Source organism: Eleutherodactylus coqui, chromosome 12 (genome assembly GCF_035609145.1).
Source record: "Eleutherodactylus coqui strain aEleCoq1 chromosome 12, aEleCoq1.hap1, whole genome shotgun sequence".
Lineage (NCBI taxonomy): Eukaryota > Metazoa > Chordata > Amphibia > Anura > Eleutherodactylidae > Eleutherodactylus > Eleutherodactylus coqui.
Window position 1 is genome coordinate 122,211,133 of NC_089848.1, and position 19,046 is coordinate 122,230,178.

Consider the following 19,046-nt stretch of genomic DNA (forward strand, 5'->3'; position numbering starts at 1 on the left):
AGAAATGATCGAAGGTATGAGGGGAAAATTCGTGGGAGGCAAAAAAAAAAATGAAATGGGGGGTGGGTATACTGAAATTGACTAGTGTTCCAGTCGGTACCCTAGGCGTGTTGTTATTAAATGAAAAAGCTGTCTTTGGGAATGTTTTCTTTCACAATCTCTTTTGTTCTACTTTCTATTTTGGACTCTGTTGTCGTATTGTCAGTCTTACTATTATTTGTATAGTTTGACTTCTTATACACCCTCATCCCTCCTCCTCTCTCTCTAGCTATTACCCTCTAGGTGGGGGTGGGGGGGTATAGGGCTTCTAGAAGACTGGTTGGTGAATGTATTGGTCCGTCCCAGCCAATAAGATACTTTATCCCTATGCTCTAAGCAACTAGAAGGATTAGTGCCAATTTTAGGTATCCTTTAATCAATATTTACTCTTTTGTATTTCCCAGGGAATCGTTTTTTTTAACTATAATGCACCTTTTGAGTTTATTGATTTTCCGTGAGAAGATCTGCATTTCAAGCTGGTTGGTGCTTCTCAAGATGAAATCCAAATTTTCCTTCATACAATAGGTCAACAAATAAAATATCAATTTAAATGTAAGTTGTGCCAAGCCCTTTCGCTTTCCTATGATCTTATCCAATATCAAGCTAGAAAACCTATGCAGCATAACTCTCCATTCACCAGTGAATGTAACATCGTTAGGAAAAGCTGGCTGTATTAGCACTCTTAAACCCCTTGGTGCAATATTATTTTCTTTATATAAGCAGAAAAACATCCATAAGTTATGTACTGAGTTCTTAAGACCATTTTTAAGGGTCTCTTGTTGTTGAACTTGATGACCAGAATGGCTCTCCAGAGACCAAGATTCCTCAAATGCACTGGGTAGGGATGTTAAAAGGATCACAGGGGCAGAATTTGTCTAACTAGTAGAATAGGAACCCTTCACAGTACAAGACAAACTAAAATATAACTTTTATTTAGAATTATTCTAAAATAACTGGGGCTAAGACAAACGAAACATACATAAAGACAGAGATCAAAATGGTCAAAGTGGGTGGATAGAATCGTAATAGTACCCAAACTTGACTTGTAAACACTTGAGACTAAGGGGTCGCTAATATAATGCGAGATGATCTTAGTTTGTGATTTATATGGCTAAGTGTAATAACAAACATCAGTGTGTAAGCCAATCACCACTCAGATAGAACTACTAAAGCTAAACGTGGAGTTTATGTTACTTAGGATAACATCAAAGGTTGACTTAATTCAATAGCCAACAACACTAAGCTCCAGTATTAAAGATATGTGGTTTATGTGGCTAAGTACCATGCAAGGCATCAATACATGATCCAATCACCACTTAGGTACAATTACCATAGAAAAGCGTGGTGTTTGAATCACTTTGAATGACAGCAGAGGTTGGCTTGGTTCAATAGTCAACAGCGCTGAACTTCAATCTTGAAGGTAAGTAAGAAATCACACAAGGATCTCATGTACTTATGAAGCGACCCACATCAATATCTGAATGATGGTAGTAGCGCTCAGAATAGATGAAAAACTTAGAGTTTAATAAAGATATTTAAAAACTCAAAAATCCCTCCGGGAGGTAATAATGTCTCCTCAATTATCTCGGGAATATCACACACTCGTATACACTTGAGAAGGAGAGCAATCCTCTCAAGTGAATTGATTGACGCTCAACGCGTTTCCCTACTAGAGTGGATAGTAGTTCATCAGGAGCGGTTAGATGAATTTAGTCAATTAGAGTTGACAGTAACATCAGAAATACTTTGCCATGATGATGTCTTTCGGCAAGAAGAGAATAACGTCTTAAGAAAGTGCCACAGTAGTGATCTGAGGCACCATAAGGTTAAAAAGCCTCTGTCAGCTATCGCTGGCGTGATAGTGTAGAAAGGCTCTCAGGTAAAGTATAAGACAAAGGTACTGAAAAGATGGTATATCCCTTGTATATACTATCTATGGACTAGTAGAGGATGATAGTAGAAAAATAAATAATGAAAATTGAGATCAAGGATATCAATTAAGATGTTGATTGATTCCCAGGCTCTATACAGAGGTCGAGTAGTTTGAGAGTAAAGACCTATCACTGCTTAAATACACTGAGCAGGAGCACATAATTAGAATTGGCTCAGTCCGTGACAGTCATCCTCTAAGGGGGATCAAATCCCAATCATTATTAGAGCATCTGGATCCCATTCATTCAAAAGCTAGTCACACATGAATCGCATAATATCGGGAGCGGAGCAATATCCTTGCTGCCCAAATAGGAGAGCTATCTATCACAAACATACATCCAAAATAAAAAATGGTAGAGCCTAGAACTCTGATGGTGAGTTCAGGCAATCTGTTTGTGAGCCCACAATACTGCTGCTAATATACCCTGATGGTCCTCCCATAAAGGGGTTGGTATGAATGATTGGCCAATCATGTGTTATAGTGGGCGGAGCTAGATAGTCCCAGCTAATTACTGATAGGATGATCTATATCTCGTCCGCTATTCCACCATCCACCGAATGTGTCAGCAAGAGGTGGAGAAATGATACCTTTCCGCATAAACTGATGATCAATATGAATCCTCTTAGGTCTGAAATTCATTATAATAGAAACGCCGTGGTGTAGTGTGATCGCGCATGCGCGCGCAGCGCTATGACGTCATCGCGTTTATCATGTGACACGCGTCATGACGTTCGATCAACTTATGCAAAGGAGAGTAAACGTTGCCACAGTAACGGCGATCATGTGATGGGAGATCATGTTAATCGAATCGCCGTGATGTAGCGTGATCGTAAGTGTGCGCTTCAGCGCCATAACGTCATTACGTTTAACATGTGACAGGCGCAATGACGTTTCAGGATATCGCAAGAACAGCTTCATGCAGAGGGGAGAATACGTAGCCACGGTAACGGCGATCATGTGATAGAAGTGTCATAATATTGTCACATGATCGGCTATCTCCGTGGATAAAGCATATTAGAAGTTGATCTAAGTTGCTAAGACAACGACGACCTGGTGAAAGAAAATACTCGATATTTCTGATAAGGATTTTAGGAATGTAATTCCTTCCACTCAAGATAGAATTAAGAGCATAATTACTTCACTAGGAACTTGTCGAGTGCAGAAGAGTGTTATAACAATAGTAAAGTTGCACAGGGCTAATCTTAGATCAATGTGTATAATTTTTGTTATGTAATATTGATAATGAATCAGACCTAAATCAATAGAGTAATCATTTCAATATGTATCCTTTCGGGAGAGGGCGGATAGTAATTCTGAATACTGATAGCCCAATTTTGAACAGTCCATAAGAGGATGCAGCAGTAACCATAATTAAAGGGAGGTTGTTGATGATCTCATAATAGAGTCAATGGTTTTAGATGCTGATTGTAAAAGGATACCATCATAAACCTTATATATGTTATGGACTGCATTGAGTGTTCTGGATGGTAAAGTGAACTATTCTTTTTTTCAATTGATCCATGTCGCTGTATCCCAAAGGTGATCTAGGAACACCAGGTACCAAATAATAGGAACCCATTAAACACTGGTGGATGAGAGCATAGAGGGGAAAGCACCAATTGGATACTCATAAATCCCACAAACGGGAATATAAAAATGGCTTATCTGGCGCTGAGTGTGACCCCTGACAAAAAAAGAGGGTAACCTGCTCAGCACCCGTGGTCCAGGTCGGCTCGTAGTATTACAGAAGTGGTCCCAGGTCCTCCGTAGTCCAAAGGTACAGGTGGCAGATACAGGTGTGCCCTGGAGGGATGCACACAGCCAAAACCAGGGCAGCATTGGGCCTCTTCCGGACACCCCTGGCATGGGGTTGCCCAATAAACATTAGGACAGGTCATGGGGTTGTCACAGGTGATGCCACCATTCTGGTACCCACTGGCATGAACATCGATGGGGAATTAACTTCACCACAGACAAGGTTATAGTACCTCAGGTCCCTGGGAACAGTCAGGGCCTGGAATAACTTTACTGAATAACAACTCCACTGATACAAGGCAAAAAAAAACAAAAACAGTCTTCTACGTGAAGATGAGTACCTCCACCCAGCAATCCCAGACTTCAGGACACCTGTGTGTGTGACAATTGTAGACGTGTACCTCCACCTAGCGATCCCAGACTTCAGGACGCTTAGGCGTGAACAATTGGGAAGAAGAGTACCCCTGCACTGGGCCCTGTGCAGGAAAAACCTGAGACTGGCTCATGCTCTCTCTCTGGGGCTCACTTACTGCTCATGCTGATCCTTGCGCTCAGGAAATCTCACCTCCTCCATCTTCGGAGGCGGCAGCATCAACGGTGTAGAGATTGTAAAAAAAGGGTTTTATTGCTCCATAAAATGGCGACGTTTCGACTTAATCTAAGTCTTTTTCAAGCCTTGAAAAAGACTTGAAAAAGACTTAGATTAAGTCGAAACGTCGCCATTTTATGGAGCAATAAAACCCTTTTTTTACAATCTCTACACCGTTGATGCTGCCGCCTCCTTGGATACCATTGCATTTATTTGGGGTTGGGTTCATGACCCCACAGGTGGCTTGGCATATACAGACTGGAACCTCTGCACTGAAGTGCATGTGTTAGGTGTGCTGCGGGACTTTTCTATTTCTACTACCTCCTCCATCTTCAACATATATGGGCTGAAGTTGCCTCCATATGCCTCTGTGCGTTACTCTCTGTAGCAGCTCTAGAAGATGGATCAACTCTCTTTCCGGCTCTCAAGCACTGACATTCATACCTTCACTCACACCATGTGACAGGATAGAATCGTCACATTTACCAAACAGTCAGCTCACACTTTGCAGACATTAAACTCTCATTTGCTGCAGCTGTGCAATACACATACCAGAATGACAAGATGGTTTTGCACACAGCATCTACATACGACATTACATGTATGACATTATGGAGGGGGCCAGGAAAGCATGTACTAGGTCACTACAGTTACCTCCTACTTAAAAATAAGCCAACCCTGGCACCTCCAAGGCAGAGTGTAAGAATCTGGAGTCAGGTCATCTTTAGTGTTTTGACTTCCAATGCACCTGAGAGGCATCTGCTCAGTCACGGAGTGTGCAAGGCAAAACCTATAAACACAGTTCCTACCCTGGTTACCTATGTACAGGATTAACCCACCCCAAATGTATGGAGACTACAAGAAGTGTTATTTCTGAGTATGGTGTTTTTTTATGATAGCATGTAAGGACTATGACGTGTAAGTACATTTAGAAATTCTACTAGGCTGAACAAAATTCAGGGACACTAGTATTGCAATGGAGCACATTCATAACTCTTCTCTTGACTAAAATAATTGAGATAAGTGGCATGACCATCACTTTCTCTATTAAAGATGAAACACAATGTGACCAAACCAAAAATTAGAAAGGGCAGGAAATTAGACTGGCAGGAAAAAGAGAACAAGAGACAAGTGGAATGACCATCACTCTCCCTGCAAAAAGCAGAACAAGGTGAAAGGTAGGCCCCGCCAACTGAAAAAGATAGGACGGACAGCTAGCACTGAGATACAATGTGGGGAACAGAAGAAAACCTCCATTCATACACATAAATCATAGATACCATGCACACAGCTTCATGCACACAGCTTCATGCACACGGTGGCATATCTAGTCTAAACTTTTTCTAAATTCACATATTACATTTATAAGAAAATATATTACTTTAAATTAGGTGTGAGCCAGTGAAGCCAACAATAAGCGCTGTAGTCAACCTCCTGCACATTACTTAAACATCATAAACGTTGCATAACTTTATTACCTTTTCAATGTCAAAAACAGTGAGAGGAGGCTATGCAAACTTTTGAGTCCTTTGGGGTATCAAGGGGCTTAACGGGGAACTAGGAACAAATGTCTCTTACAAAAAGAGTCTCTTTATGCATAAAGTCCAGTTTACGGGAAATGAAAATTGTCAGCAGGCAACAACAGTTTGCCATCCAAGAACCTCTCACTCCCCCTGCTGTTAAAATCTGACACTGAGATGATGGACAGGATGGTACTCACTGGAACCTCCACCACAGATACTTCCGACAAGCTGCGTCGCAGACTTGGGTCACTTTCTTTGTCCCCATCTGATATTGCCAAGCTGGCAGTGGAAGGGGAGACTTGAATGGAGCTTCCACTGGAGGATGAAGTGTCCACAACGGTAATAGGAGATGTAGCAGGTCTCCTCAGAGGTGGCCGCGCGATTTGGCCGGGCACGGACTGATGCTGCCCCATGAACTGGAAGGTGAAGTCAGAGTCTCCAAACCCTAGCACAAAGGCCCTTAAGAGTTCTGGGATATAGTCCCTCACAACAGAGTTCTGGGGGTGGATCAATATCCACGGCGGGTATTCCACTTGGGCGGTCAGATTTTCTCTTCTGAACATGTAGAGAGGGTGCGGGGGCTCTGCGGCATCCCCAGTGGACACATCAGGTCACTAAACAGTAGCAGCAGAAGATGTAGAATCAGTGGGCAACAAAATTAGTTGGAGATTTTCCTCCCAGTAGAACGATTGCCTCCGGGGAAGCGGTCAAGCTGCAACCTCGGAGGGCATAGCCTCAGGTGAGGTAGGGCATAGCCTCAAGATGCTGGCTTGTCATGGCGGCACTTACCACGTTCTCTCCTGGAGGGACACACGCAACCAAGGCTAGGGCAGCGCTGGGCCTCTTCCGGACACCCCCAGCATGGGGATTCCCAATAAACATTAGGACAGGTGATGGGGTTGTCACGGGTGATGCCACCATTCTGGCACCCACTGGCATGAACATCGGCAGGGAATTAACTTCGCCACAGTTAATTAGTTATAGTACCTCAGGTCCCTGGGAACAGTCAGGGCCTGGAATAACTTTACTGAATAACAATTCCACAGATACAAGGCAAAAAAATTAACAGGTTTCCACGTGCAGGCAGAATTAGTAATATATACAGACAATCTGGAAGATGAGTACCTTCACACAGCGATCCCAGACTTCACGATGCTTGGGCGTGAACATTTGAGAAGAAGAGTACCTCTGCACTGGGCCTTGTGTAGGAAAAACCTGGGACTGTCTCTCTCTCTCTCTGGGGCTCACTAACTGCTCATGCTGATCCTTGCGCTCGGGAAATCTCTCCTTCTCCTCCATCTTCAACACATGAGGGCTGAAGGTGCCCCCATGTGCCTCTGTACTTTACTCTCTCTAGCAGCTCTAGAAGATGGGTGAACTCTCTTTCCAGCATTCAAGCACTCACATTTTTACCTTTACTCACACCATGTGACAGGATAGAATTGTTACATTTACCAGATAGTCAGCTCACACTTTGCAGACATTAACCTCTCATTTGCTGCAGCTGTGCAATACATATACCAGAATGACAAGATGGTTTTGCACAGAGCATCTACATAAGACATTACATGTATGACATTACGAGCTGTAGGTTGCAGAAGTAACTCGAGTGGTTTTTCTAACTCAGGTCTAGTCACGGTGGTGGCTACTTCGCCTAGGATGATGACACCGTGCAGCAGATGGATTACACAAGGATTACTGATAATAATAGTGGTAATAGTTCAACGTGAGTCCAGACTAAACAGCTTTTGCAAAACCAGAGGCACACAGTTTTTACTGACTCTTGCAACTTGACAGATTAACTGAATAGTGTTAGCAGACAGTAGAGCACTTCAACAAGTCTTCTTGCAGGCATGAGACAACACTTTATAACTCCTCAACTCTCTCACTCTTTCTTTCTCATGGAAGATAGGTCTGCCAAACTAAGTTATATGGGTTCTGAATTGAGAAGTTGTCTGTGAAGGAATGGAGGAGTTAGCACTGGCTTGACGAAGGGCACACTAACTGTTTACTGCACAGGGACTGATTAAACTCACAATTAGATTGGCTATTCTTTGTCCTGCTTCCGCAAGGTCTGTCCTGTCTCTGGCTTCTTCCAGCAGGGTTGAAATAGACTCCGCTTTCCCTCAGGGGCTCCCTGACTCACAACTATAACCCAGCACTGCTCTGTCTTGCCCCGCTCCTCGCACACACAACCCTCCTTTTCTTCCTTATGCTTCTCCTCCCTGTTACTTTTTTCTTCTCCCCTCTTCCACCCTGTTGTATTGCCTCTAGCTTGGATACAAAGTGTGATACGGGTGGGCATGGAGGTTCTAGTACCCTGTTGTACTGTCTCTAGCTTGGATGCAAAATGTGATAGGGTGGGCATAGAGACTCTAGTACTTTGTTGTACCACATGTGGCTTGAATGTAAGATGTGATATGGGCAGGAATGGAGGCTCAAGTACCCTGTTGTACCGCCTCTAGCTTTTATACAAGACTAGCTGACATACCAGGCTTCACCCGAGTTCATTTGGTACTGGTGTTTATCTAGTGTTCACACAGAAAATCTTATGAAGTCGTGGTTACTTTAGATAAATGCGTTTTGTTTTGCTGAGAAGATAACTGTCTCATATATTGCAGGGTACAGATATGTTATTAGTTACATAACATAGAAATGGTTATGCTAAATTTCAAGTTTGTGCAGTACAGATGTGTGTTATTAGTTACATTACATAGGGGGTCACTTACTTTTATGCATAGGATTTAATAATCAAGTTCCAACCCTTTAAATTTCCAATATTTAGTATGCAAAGAATGGTCATGGCAAATTTCACATTTGTGCGGTAAAAATTTGTGTAATTATTTGTTGCATCGGGAAGTGTGAGAATTAGATTATGTAAGTAAAATTTGGACTCTAATTCTTTTGTGCTTAGAATTGAATAATCGAGTTGGGACCCATTAACTTTTCCTATTTATGACATAATCAATGCTCGTGCCAAATTTCAAGTTTCTATGACATCGGGAAGGGAGAGAATTAGATTCCGTACAAAAAATTTGGATGCTAATTGTTTTGCATTTGGAATTCAATAATTGAGTTGGGACTCCTTTACTTTTCCTATTTATGACATAATCAATCCTCGTGCCAAATTTAATGTTTCTATGACACCGGGAAGTGAGAGAATTAGATTACGTACGTAAAATTTGGACACTAATTCTTTTGCACTTAGAATTGAATAATCAAGTTGGGACCCATTAACTTTTCCTATTTTTGACAATCAATGGTCGTGAAAAAAATTTCCAATTTCTATGACATCGGGAAATGAGAGAATTAGATTACGTACATAAAATTTGGACACTAATTCTTTTGCGCTTAAAATTGAATAATCGAGTTGGGATCCAATAACTTTTCCTATTTATGACATAATCAATGCTCGTGCCAAATTTCAAGTGAGAGAATTAGATTATGTACGTAAAATTTGGACGCTAATTCTTTTGCACTAGAATTGAATAATCAAGTTGGGACCCATTAACTTTTCCTATTTATGACATAATCAATGCTCGTGCCAAATTTCACGTTTCTATGACACCGGGAAATGAGAGAATTAGATTCCGTATGTAACATTTGGACGCTGATTCTTTTCCGCAAGAATTGAATAATTGAGTTGGGACCCCTTTACTTTTCATATTTGGGACATAATCTATGCTCGTGCCAAATTTCATGTTTCTACGACATCGGGAAGTTTGAGAATTAGTGGCGAGTCAGTGAGTGAGTGAGTGAGGGCTTTCGTCTTTATATATATATATAGATGGAGGGGGCCAGGAACACATGTACTGGGCCACTACACCTTGTGCACCAAACAGCACACATTTTCAATTCCCATTTTGTTTATATATGAACAACTTATAAATTACTGTACCTAAACATCCTTTCAATTTAATTTCCTCCTAACCTTCATCTTACACTTGCCGAGACACGTTAAACCCTTAAAGGGGTTGTCCCGCGCCGAAACGGGTTTTTTTTTTTTTCAACCCCCCCCCCCCCCGTTCGGCGCGAGACAACCCCGATGCAGGGACGTACAGACAGCTTACCGGAGCGCTTACCTTAATCCCCGCGCTCCGGTGACTTCTATACTTACCTGTGAAGATGGCCGCCGGGAACCTCTTGCTCCGTGGACCGCAGCTCTTCTGTGCGGTCCACTGCCGATTCCAGCCTCCTGATTGGCTGGAATCGGCACGTGACGGGGCGGAGCTACACGGAGCCGCTCTCTGGCACGAGCGGCTCCATAGAAGACTGCTGAAGACCCGGACTGCGCAAGCGCGGCTAATTTGGCCATCGGAGGCCAAAAATTAGTCGGCACCATGGAGACGAGGACGCTAGCAACGGAGCAGGTAAGTATAAAACTTTTTATAACTTCTGTATGGCTCATAATTAATGCACAATGTATATTACAAAGTGCATTATTATGGCCATACAGAAGTGTATAGACCCACTTGCTGCCTCGGGACAACCCCTTTAAGGACATGGCCTATTTTGGGCATAAGGATGCAACAATTTGGGGGGAATTTTCATCTCTACTTTTCAAAAGCCATAACTTTTTTTTTTTTGTCCATCGACACGGCCGTATGAGGGCTTTTTTTGTGTAGTGAACTGTAGTTTTTATTGGTACCATTTTTGGGTAAATCGACTATATTGTAAAACTTTTATGTTTTTTATAATTGCAGGAAGAGAAAACACATCAATTCGGCCATTGTTTTTTGTTTTGTTTCTTTTGCAGAGTTAATCATGCAGCATAAATTACACAATGCATTTTTTTCTGCGGGGTTGGTGCTATTTATTTATTTTTTGGGGGTTTTCCACTTTTCTGCAATAAAAACTCTTTTGGGATTTTTTTTTCTATTCTTTATTTTGCATGTGCGTATGTGCGCACAAAACAGTGCGCCAACGAATGTACAAAAACCGCGTGACCAAAGCTCCGTGCCCATTGCTTTCAATGGGGCCATCACTGCTGAGCGCTGCCTCTGATTGGCTGAGTGCTGTGACCAATCACAGGCAGCGCTCAGCTGTCAGTCAATAAATGGCTGAGTGCTGCTTGTGATTGGCAGGTAAAGTGCTTCACTACAGTGACGGCAATGCCAGTGAGAAGATGCGCTGAAGCCCAGGAAGCACTGCTAGGCGAGCAATGTTTTTTCTACTAAAGAGCTCACAGAAACGATACAGCAAAAAAATTACACGGCTAGATTACAAATATGATTACAATGCCAGTTATACACACATGTATAGGTATTTTACCACACACATATGACTCTGCTGTATCAGAGTAATTCCAACCCTCCAACCTTACCATATGGAACAAAACTTTGCCTTGCGCAATCGAAGCTACTAAAAGTCCATTTTAAGAGATGTATGGCCTCTGCGGTACCAAGCAGCAGGTCCCCTACCTTAGACTTCAAATTCTCACCTGTTCAGTTGACCAATTATTTTCGTCTATGATTTCTGTGCCTTTCATGGGTTCATAAACGTTGCAGTTACAGTCTGAATCTCTGGGAGAGTGTTTTCCAATTATGAATAAATAGCTCCTTGGTGCTTAAGTGGATCTTCTCTCCCAGTTAATCAGGCTTGAAACCTACAAAATAGCAGGAGGTGAAATTACCCTTTTCAGGGCCTCTAAATCCCGGATGAGCCCCCAGGAATGTTGTAGAGTCCAATGATACCCAAGCTGTTTCTTTAGAAAACATAGACTGTTTATTATACTAGTATATGTGTGTTTAGTGGAATAATTTCCCAAGATTGTACCGAGAACAAAAGGATACATATTCTCTTATACAATCCACACAAAGAGATTACTCCATTATCTAAAAGCAAGCAGATTGGTTACATTTCACTACAGTATTGCACAGGCACAGTAACTCTTTAACCCTACAATTGCTCTCATATCTGCTGCCCTAAAATAAGCATACAACACCCACCATCTTAATTGCATTAACGCTTTTATATCCAAATCCCAACTACCACACTACATGCAGGAAAGATAGGGCAGGACCTATGTTCCTGCTGGGTTTTTTTCAAACTCATATGCTATAATTCAGAGTTTGAAAAGTCTGAGAATACGAACGTCTATTTTACCCTTAATGAGCGCTGGCACTGTCCCATAGTGGAGTGATTGGATGTACAAACGTTTGGACAAACATTCGTTCCCAATTATCGTCCTGTGTGAAAGATCCTTAAAGCATTCCATCCTCTGAAATGAAACCCTGGATCAATCTCTGTACAGGATATATCTTGGTGCACTGCTAATATTACTTATTTTTTACTTTTGCAGAGAATACACTGATTACATTAGATCTGTTTGGATTGGTCTAGTGCACAGTAATTCGGATGAAGGATTCATGTGGTCAGATGGCTCACCTGTAAGTAATGTCATGTATTGTCAAAACAATTACCATCACATGTGGTCACAATTATCATCACATACAGTCACCTGGGATAGATTCACAGCAGAAAATTCCCAGCACACCTGCTGACACTGCTCAGCAGCACAAAGGCAATAAGTGATGCTGTGAGGACTTCTTTACATGGGCGTATGCACAACTACGCTCGCCACTATGGAGCATAGTTGTGTATGAATGAGGGAAAAATCTTTTTTTTTTATTTTAACTTTCAAACTCAGCACTATTCTGAACGAGTTTGAAAAAAAAAAGCAGGAAGATAGGGGAAGTCATATTTTTAATAGTACTATTTGAATAGTATGGGCGAGAATACCATTAGTGAAAATGAAACTATTAAAATCAATGGTCTCGATTCGTCCCATTATGTGGCTGTGATTATCACTACCACATAAAGGGACAAATTCACACCCATCTGTTTAATCCGTTATGTTGCAGATTTTGTTGGGGAAATGCTGAGGATTTTTGGCAGATTTCACCCATTGCATTTCAAAACATAAAATATGCAGTAAAAATGCCTAGCATAAGGCCCCATGTCCACGGGCGGATTTGATCCCACATGCAGGAGCCCGTAGTGTCCCTGGTCGGGGACCTTGAGAACCTTTCCGGGTCTTCTTTCTTCTGTACTGCGGCTGTGTGTGGAAGTGCTGGCCGGCGCACATGTGCAGTACACTTTTTTTTTAAAACGACTACATTCTTGTGGAATCCGCGGCCAGATGAGCGCATACGTAAATATGCTTGCCGTTACGGAGCGTATTTGCGCATGAACAAGGTTGATTTGCGCACATGTCTGTGCATATTAGTGTACTTTTTGTGCATGCAAGGTCAGTTCACACATGCGTGCCACATATCCCTTGCATCGTTTAAAAGGCTGTTTAGCCAAATGAGGTCCAGATGTGTTCTTTTCCCAGAGGTTTTGCACAGTGTTTCACGGATCACCTTGCGTATTTGCTCACCTCTGAGAGACTTCTATGGGGGCATTTGCTGTGCAAAACTCTGAAAGTTAGAATAGGTCTGATTTTTTTCCATGCGCGCAAAACACGCTCAGGAGAATAAACCCATTAAAAAATAGCTGCTGTTCTCTTTATCTTGCACACGTAGATATTATACATGCGCAAGCAAGGTTGTGTGAAAAGTCTTAACCCAAGCTTTTAGTCACACACAAGTACCTCACTGAGCTCTCCTCCTCATGGTGTCACACACTGGTACCTCACAGAGCTCTCCTCCTCATGGTGTCACACACTGATACCTCACAGAGCTCTCCTCCTCATGGTGTTACACACTCATACCTCACAGAGCTCTCCTCCTCATGGTGTTACACACTCATGCCTCACAGAGCTCTCCTCCTCATGGTGTCACATACAGGTACCTCACAGAGCTCTCCTCCTCATGGCATCACACACTGGTACCTCACAGAGCTCTCCTCCTCATGGAGTCACACACTGGTACCTCACAGAGCTCTCCTCCTCATGGAGTCACACACTGGTATCTCACAGAGCTCTCCTCCTCCTGGTGTCACACACAGATACCTCACAGAGCTCTCCTCCTCATGGAGTCACACACTGGTACCTCACAGAGCTCTCCACCTCATGGTGTCACACACTGGTACCTCACAGAGCTCTCCTCCTCCTGGAGTCACACACTTATACCTCACAGAGCTCTCTTTCTCATGGTGTCACACACCTGTACTTCACAGAGTTCTCCTCCTCATGGTGTCACACACTGATACCTCACAGAGCTCTCCTCCTCATGGTGTCACACAAAGGTACCTTACAGAGCTCTCCTCCTCATGGTGTCACACAAAGGTACCTCACAGAACGCTCCTCCTCATGGTGTCACACACTGATACCTCACAGCGCTCTCCTCCTCATGGTGTCAAACAGTTACCTCACAGAGCTCTCCTCATCACGGTGTTACACACCTAGCATTGCCTGGAAGAGGTCTAGCTGTACTTGGGCTGAGGTTACGTGCGTCCCTCCGGGGAGAAGTCTGGTAGAGCCACCGTGACAAGTGCTACCTCTACTCCACCACCTCCTCAGTGTGGGTCTCGTGTCTGGGTGGCCGCTGGTACACTGCAGGACCTCTTTTTTTGGCATCACGAACAGGATCAAATTCCTCTGTGCCACATCTACCTGTGTTACTGCACAGGTACTCTAGAAAAGAAAAGAATTCTGGTGAGACTGGAGCAAAAGAAAACCTCTGTGTCAAGTTTTTCCCTCCATGTCTAAAATTGTACAAAAAGTTTCCTCTCCAGTGGCAGTTGCAAGAAAGTATTATGCAGAGAGAGAGAGAGAGAGAGAGAGAGAGAGAGTGCTAATATTGTTGGACCATGTGCAGTTAATGGACTTTGTTGCAGAGCCCCATGTGAGTCACAATATGTCTACTCAAAATGGCGCCCAGCTGCCCAGTCTTCTTCCTTCTTCACAGGATGTTCCCGCCAAGACCTTGCCACCAAAAAGTTTGTGCTTTGGCTATCTGCAAAGTAGGGGGGGGGGGGCTACCCCTACTCAAGAAGTTTTGTGTGCATCTCACACCCACCCCCCAACGGGTGGAGTCTACTACAAAAAAGGAGCCTTGGGACCTCTGCCTTCAGAACGCTATCAGCCAGCCTGCTTCAGAGATGCTCCTTCAGTTACTAGCAACGTCTGGCACCAAGCCCATCCAGGGTGTGGCCTCTGGCTACCCACCACTGCAGCTGCTATATTTCTGGAGGCATGAACCGGAATTTTTCGAACCGGTCACCCCCACGTGTCCTTCAATTTCTGGCTCAGCCGGGGATGTCCATGAAAAAAAAACTCAAAAGAAGAAATTCTTCTGGCCAGGGACTTCAAAACCCGCCAGGCTCAGGAGGAACCTCACCCTTGTTGCTGCTCAAGACGTCACCAAGCCGGTACCCAAATCCTTCCCCACCAGGAAAGAGCACCGATTTTACCCTGGATCATCATTCTCTAGAACAACCAGTTGGTGTATGCAGCCGTCCCCTCAGGGTTGCGTCCCTTCATACGGGACTTTGAGAATCCTGGGGTGAGAATCCTCTTTAATTCAAGAGAACGGTTGGAGTTATGGAGGTAGTTGTGTCTGCCTACCACAAGACCGCCCGAGCTAGAAGGCCTGGTACAACAACAATCAAAGGGTTACACTACCACTATCTCAATGCTGGTACGGGTGAGCACCAGATGTGTCTAGGACCCAGATAGTCCCAATTCCTTTGCCTCATTGGGAGTCAGCTCCTGGAGCAGTCTCCTTACACCCACCGGGTGGAACGCCGTTTCAAAGGGCGATAAGGAGATCCTAGTTTCCAGTTTGGTCCAACTGCACAGCTATTTCCAGTTTTAGGACTCTTTACGTAAGAAACTTTTGTTGTCCCCATTTTAAGCCCCCAAATGACTGAAAAGGTATTAATGTTCCCTTTTGCTTAGTCTCATACTATTATTATTATTTCATATTGAAATTGTTCATGTTGCTATGCAACGTTTAATGTTCAAGTACTGTGCAGGAGGCAGACCAAGTATTCTTATTAGTTAAAGTAAAATTGTTCAGCTTCACCAACCAAAGCTCCTGATTAATTAGGTCTGTATGAATTCTATGCATGACTTTATGTGTATGACTGGAGGTTCTTTGTTCCCTATGTCTAGTCTTTAGTGCCGGTGTCTGTCCACCGTCCTAGTTTGTCTCAATAGGCAGGGCATCCTTTTCACCTTGTCAGGGGATATTGACTTAAGCTACCACCGGTCACTGAGTCTCCTGTGCTTTTTTAGGGAGAGTGATGATCATTTCACTTGTCTCTTATTTTGTCTGCCAGTCGCCCTTCTCTACTTTGAAGTTTTGCTTCAGTATTGTATTCTCTTTTTGTCAGAGGAAGTGATGTTCATTCCACTTGCCTCATATTCTTTGTCTGTGGGGAGAAGAGTCATGTTTGTGCCCCATAGCTATACTAGTGCACCCTGAATTCTGTTCAGCCTAGTAGAAACTTCTCATGGTTAGGCCAAACCATTTTCATACACGCTGTCATAATAATGCTTTACTCAGAAAGTGACATTCATAAGAATGTAGTCTCAGAATACTAGAATCGGTTAATCTTTTGTACAAATAACCGGAGGGTAGGAGTTGTGTTTACAGGTTTTGCCTTGCACACTTGGAGACTGGGCAGAGGTCCTCAGGGTGCACTGGAATAGAACACTGAGATATCCCTTCTTCGGATGTTTCACTCTGTTTTAGAGGCGCCAGGATGGGCTTATTTTAAGTAAGGGGGAACTGTAGTGGCCCGAAACACTTATTTCTGGCCCCTCCATAATTGTCAGACATTCTTGTCTTTTGTGTAGATGCACTGTGCAAAATGTCTAGTCTCTTGTTATGTTCATTGCACAGATGCAGCATATGAAAGGTTAATGTCTGAATGTGGCTGGGATATGTCTGGGAATGTATCAATATATGTCCTGTCATGTGGTTTATGTACCCTATAAGTATGAGTGGTTGAGTCTGTCTAAAAAAGGTTCATCATCTTCTATGGTCAGGACTGGAGTGCCAGCCACATGGGGGTACCTTCAAGCCTCATGTGGTGAAGTGATGGAAGAAGAGAAGAGGTTCCCTGAAGTCTTCCATGACTGGAACTACCTCTGAAGAGTGAGTTAAGTGAGGAGTCTGCTGTGCAGAGCTGTCTTCAAATACTGAGTGAGTGTCTGTGGAGTGTTCCTACCCCCATCCTCCTCCAGAGTGTTCCCTTTCCAGGAGCAGTAGCTGACAGATAACGTGGCCTGTAGGACCGACATCATCCTGAGTCTCCTTCCTGAACTCAAATTCTTTGTCTTACCTGCATTGGTGTGTAAAGCTGTACTCTGCAAAGCTTTAAGGAAAGTTCACTAATTATTGCCTGTTCCCAGTGACCGAGTTATCAAGTTTCAACTGTGTGTGTGGACTCTTCATTTAACCGCCGGGTACAAGTTGCGATGAGAAGGAACGGTGGTGTCACACATGAAAACTCTAAAGTCTACTACACGTATACAGGTAACCGCTGTCCCAGCGTTGCCTGGAAGAGGCCTAGCATTACTTGGGCCGAGGTTATGTGCGTCCCTCCAGGGAGGAGTCTGGTAAAGCCACATGATAAATGCTACCTCTACCCCACCAGCTCCTCAGTGTGGGCCTCGTGCCTGGGTCATAGCTGGAACACTGCGTCATTGCTATTTTTTTTGCTTATTAATTATAATTTGTGACGCCAGCGCTACGTTAGCATGAGAATGTTAAATGTGTTACAATTAAGAAATCACAAGAGCCGGGGTTTAAACGTAATAACTTTCTTTTCCATTTCTTTGTTGACGTCAGTCGAGATCATATATCAGTGGACACATACAAGCCTTTCATTAAAAGTGGTTATTACATGTTAGGAGTATCATTAACAGGAATACTGTACATGGGATTCTCAGGTTACAGACAGATGATGCTCAGGGTAACATATGGCAGTACTGTGAGTTTTTCTTGGGCCGGTTTAATGGCTTTTCAGTGGTGTGAGCTGTGAGCAGTATATACCTCCATTTTGGCCCAGTATATACCTCCGTTTTGGCCCAGGCTATGAGGGTATTCCCTGGCTCTGGTGTCCGTAATTATAACTTTGCTCTTTGAGGCCCTCTCCTCATGGTAACATGTATACTTCTGTGTTTTACCTCTCGTGTCTTAGCCACCTCGCAGGGACTCTCCTACGACAGGCCGAAACTCACCTCTGGATCCAACAACTCTTCCGGTAGCTACCGGCAGCTCTCAGACTTCATTTCTGACAGGGATTTTTCTTCTCCCAGTAATCCTAATTTGCTCTCTATATACACTAACACTGTCTCTCTCTGATGGACGCCCGAAGGTTTTCACTATCTAACTCTCTCACTTGTCTGACTAACTCCTTTCAATCATACACAGCCAATTTTCTGACAAACTCTCTGCTCACTTTACTATTCTGATCTGACTGAAATATCACTGACTGACGATCTCCTCACTATTATTTTGACACGACTCCTCTCCTACCTCTCTCTCTTTACCCCCCACAGACCTGCACGATCAACTGCCTGCCCAACTGTCACTCTACTGGCTTGTAGCTGGGCTCTTTAATTCTCCTCACAGACTGAAGACTGTAGCTGGGCTCTGTAGTTCTCCACACAGACTGAGGGCTGTAGCTGGCTTGTGTAAAAAAAAACAGCCAGCACCCACATTGCATGGAACAGATTTGACCCACGATCCACCTCCATACAAACCCCGAACCTGCAGGATGTTAATGTACATCCTGTAGCATTAGGGGGTTTAGTATTATTGCATCTAAACATTGTATAGCCACTGAGCAGTATAGCAGGTATAGAAGTAGAGCGCCTGTGAAGGAGCACAAATTACAAAATGAGTCTACTGAGCAGATTGCTGGGGGCATATTAGAGGCTCCTACCATAACTTATAGAGGAGAAAATTTAATGGACAGATTGGTCAGTAGCTATATGCCCCATTACAGGGGTTGTCCCGCGCCGAAACGGGGTTTTTTTTCAATAGCCCCCCCCCCCCCCCCCCGTTCGGCGCGAGACAAACCCGATGCAGACGTTTAAAAAAAGAAACGGATAGTACTTACCCGAATCCCCGCGCTCCGGTGACTTCTTACTTACCTTGTGAAGATGGCCGCCAGGATCTTCACCCTCGGTGGACCGCAGGTCTTCTGTGCGGTCCATTGCCGATTCCAGCCTCCTGATTGGCTGGAATCGGCACACTGACAGGGCGGGGCTACGAGGAGCCGCTCTCCGGCACGAGCGGCCCCATTC

At 43.7% G+C, this 19,046-nt stretch overlaps 1 pseudogene; it reads left to right on the forward strand.

Moving 5' to 3' along the window:
- The window catches only part of LOC136586586 (macrophage mannose receptor 1-like), a 208,211-nt pseudogene that overhangs the window by 81,658 nt on the left and 107,507 nt on the right, over positions 1–19,046 (forward strand).